Raw genomic sequence first — 3,920 nt, forward strand, 5'->3', positions numbered from 1 at the left:
GACATGTGTCTTGCAGATAGTGCTACAACACATACGATACTCAAAGATAAAAAATATTTTTCTCATTTGACAATGAGTAATGCCCATGTTAATATAATATTGGGTAGTTCAAAACTTATTGAAGGCTCTAGAAGAGCTATTATATTATTACCTAAAGGTACAAAATTTATCATTGATGATGCTTTATATTCCACTAAGTCTCAAAGAAATTTATTGAGTTTTAAAGATATTCGTCTTAATGGATATCATATTGAGACTATGAATGAGAAAAATGTTGAATATCTATATATTACAAATGTTGAATATGGAAAGAAATATGTTTTGGAAAGGCTACCTGCTTTTTCATCAGGTTTATAATATACACATATTAGTGCAATTGAGTCACATGTTACTACAAACCAGAAGTTTGTAGAACCATATACTTTTACTATTTGGCATGACCGATTAGGCCATCTTGGATCTATTATGATGAGAAGAATCATCGAGAATTCAATTGGACACCCATTAAAGAACCAAAAGATTCTTGAATTCAAGGATTCATCTTGTGTCGCTTGTTCTCAAGGAAAATTGATTATTAGACCATCACCAGCTAAAGTTGGGATTGAATCTCCAGCATTTCTGACAAGGTGATATATGTGGGCCCATTCATTCACCATGTGGACCATTCAGATATTTTATGATATTAATAGATGCATCTAGTAGGTGTGGTCACATGTGTGCTTATTATCGACTCGCAACCTGACATTTGCAAGACTACTTGCTCAAATAATTCGATTAAGAGCACAATTTCCAGATTATGCAATCAAAACTATTCGTTTTGATAATGCTGGTGAGTTTACATCCTAAGCTTTTAATGATTATTGTATGTCAATTGGGATAAAAGTTGAACATCCTGTAGCTCATTTTCATACACAAAACAGTTTAGTTGAATTGTTTATCAAATGCCTCCAACTAATAGCTCGGCCATTATTCATGAGAACAAAACTCCCTGTTACAGCTTGGGGATATGCTATTTTGCATGCAGCAGCACTTGTGCGCTTAAGGCCAACAAGTTATAATAAGTACTTCCCATTACAATTGGCTTTTAGTCAGGAGCCAAATATTTCCCATCTTAGAATTTTTGGATGTGCAGTATATGTTCCAATTACTCCACCACGACGCACAAAGATGGGTCTTCAAAGGAGGTTGGGAATATATGTTGGTTATGAATCTCTTTCTATAATTAAATATGTTGAACCATTAACTGGAGATTTATTAACTGCACGATTTATTGATTGTCATTTTGATGAAACAACATTCCCAACATTAGGAGGAGAGAAAATACAACTGGTGAAAGAAATTACATGGAACGGATCATCATTATCTCAATTAGATCCTCGTACAAGTCAATGTGAACAAGAATTTCAAAGGATTATACATTTGCAAAACATTGCCAATCAACTGCCATATTCATTTACTAACCTAAACAGAATTACAAAATCTCACATACCAGCTGAAAATGCTCCAATACGAATTGATATCCCAAGAAGGCAAATTGTTAGTGCAAAAGAAAGTAATCCACGCCTGAAGCGTGGAAGGCCAATCGGCTCTAAAGATAAAAATCCTCGTAAAAGGAAAAGAGCAATTATTCAAGATGGTAATATTGTGGAGGCAAGTGCCCCAGAAGAGACCAAAGATATAACTAATCAAAAAACCCCAGAAGAGGTTCAGGTACCTGAAAATTGTGATAACGAAGAAATCTCAATAAGTTATGTCACTTCAGGAAAAAAATGGAACCGAAAAAATATAGTTGCCGAAAACAATTTTGCTTATAATGTTGCTATTGAAATAGCAAAAGAAAATAATGATCATGAGCCTAAATCTATTGAAGAATGTAGAAATAGAAAAAATTAGCCAAAATGGAAAGAAGCAATTCAAGCAGAATTAAATTCACTTTTTAAACGTGAGGTTTTTGGATCTATAGTCCAAACACCTAAATATGTAAAGCCGGTAGGATATAAATGGATATTTGTGAGAAAACGAAATAAGAAAAATGAAGTTGTAACATATAAATCACGACTTGTAGCACAAAGAATTTCGCAAAGGCCCGACATTGATTATGAAGAGACATATTCTCCTGTGGTGGATGCAATCACGTTTAGATACCTTATTAGTCTAGCAGTACGTGAAAAACTTGACATGCGTCTAATGGATGTTGTTACAGCCTATTTGTATGGTACACTTGATAGTGAAATTTATATATAACTCCCAAAATGATTTAAAATCCCTGAAGGATATAGAGTTTCCCGGGAAAATTGCTCAATCAGATTAAAGAAAATTCTACATGGATTAAAACAATTTGGACGTATATGGTACAATCGTCTTAGTGAATATTTGTTAAAAGAAGGTTATAAAAACGATCCAATCTGCCCATGTGTTTTTATAAAAAGGTTTGAATCAAACTTTGTAATAATTGTTATTTATGTTGATGATCTAAATATTATTGAAACTCCTGAAGAGTTTCAAAACGCAGTAAATTATTTAAAGAAAGAATTTGAGATAAAAGATTTAGGAAAAACAAAATTTTGTCTTGGCCTGCAGATCAAGTATTTAAAAGATGGAATTCATGTCCATCAGTCAACTTATATGAAAAAAATCTTAAATAAATTTTGTAGTCGGCCAAATATGCCCGGGCCCGTTACAAACAAACCATAAAACATAAAATAAATTTATAACAGTCCAATAAATGTCCAAAGTTCAGATTACATGACCCAAGACCCAAGTCACAAGCCCACTTACGAAATGTCTCAGCCTAATACCCCGAATGGCCCATAAATTTTAGGACCCTAGGGTTCTTTCCCATGCGCTGCAACCAGCCAAGCCCCATGTACGGCCTCCGTACCCTCTAGCAACCACACCCGCGCCAGCACAGTCTCACGCCAAGCACCAGCGCATCCCGTACCTGCAAAAGAAAGGACGAACACGGTAACAAACACAAACAAAAATAGCAGAACAGCAAATGAAAAAATGGCATTTTTTATTTATTTTTCTTTTTCTTTTTTCCTTCGGCTATAAAGCCATAGTTCTTAGTCTATGTAAAGGTTACGAATGCCTACACATTTTACGCAAGATATACAAGCAATACAAAGCAAAAAAGGTGATTTTCCAGATCTGTTTTCTTTTCGTTTCTCTTGAGGGGGTTCGCAAACTTAGCGTGAACACGTAAGGGGAACTTGAATCGACGCCGATGAAAATCCAAGCATCTAAAAACGCATGGATGTGGGTAAGGGTCGAATGGTGTTAAAATTTTAATCAAATCTTTTAAGTTTGTTTCGTTTTTTAAGAACAATATAAGATCTAAGTTTTTTTCAAAAAAGGGGAAAAAAGGAAAAGAGAGAGCGAGGTTACCGGATCTTCGTGGTCGAGGCTCCCGCCGGAGAAAGTTAATCGTCATTCGCGTCACTAGCCACCAAACTGATGGTGGTCTAATGGCTGCATAATAGACGAACCCTAGCAGAGCAAAGATCCTTCCTTTTATTTTTTTATTTATTTCATTTCATGTTGCGTTTTTGGGGAAGGAAAATGAATGGAATGGAGAGCTTTAACCATCAAAGAAACGGCGTCTTTATGTTCTAAAGGGAAATTTGCGCCAAGGGTCCTCCCCTTTTGTATACACGTTCAATTGGCCCATTTTTTAAATTAGCTCCTCGATTTGCACGCAATTTCGTTTTAGCCCATGGTAGTGCTGCGTTTTGGACTAGGGGATATTCCCATTTCTAGTCCTCGCATAGTCGGGCGCTTCATATACTGGTCCCTTTAACTATTTCATTTGTAAACCATTCTTATTATTTTAATTTGATTTCAAATAATTTGCTTCTCCTTCATTTTTCATTTTTTTTCTTTCCTTTTAATTCGTGTTCACCATTATGTATCATTGGCTT

General features: G+C 35.2%; 1 long non-coding RNA gene across 1 annotated transcript; it reads right to left on the reverse strand.

Annotated features, from left to right (window-relative positions):
• Nucleotides 1–2,677: 2,677 nt before the first annotated feature.
• Nucleotides 2,678–3,549, reverse strand: LOC128285747 (uncharacterized). Its single transcript, XR_008276290.1, has 2 exons — nucleotides 3,388–3,549; nucleotides 2,678–2,941 (listed from the first exon to the last, which is right to left on the reverse strand). It is a non-coding gene; the product is annotated as an uncharacterized LOC128285747 (long non-coding RNA).
• Between the last annotated feature and the right edge of the window lie 371 nt (nucleotides 3,550–3,920).

Source organism: Gossypium arboreum, chromosome 12, assembly GCF_025698485.1.
Source record: "Gossypium arboreum isolate Shixiya-1 chromosome 12, ASM2569848v2, whole genome shotgun sequence".
NCBI classification, from domain to species: domain Eukaryota; kingdom Viridiplantae; phylum Streptophyta; class Magnoliopsida; order Malvales; family Malvaceae; genus Gossypium; species Gossypium arboreum.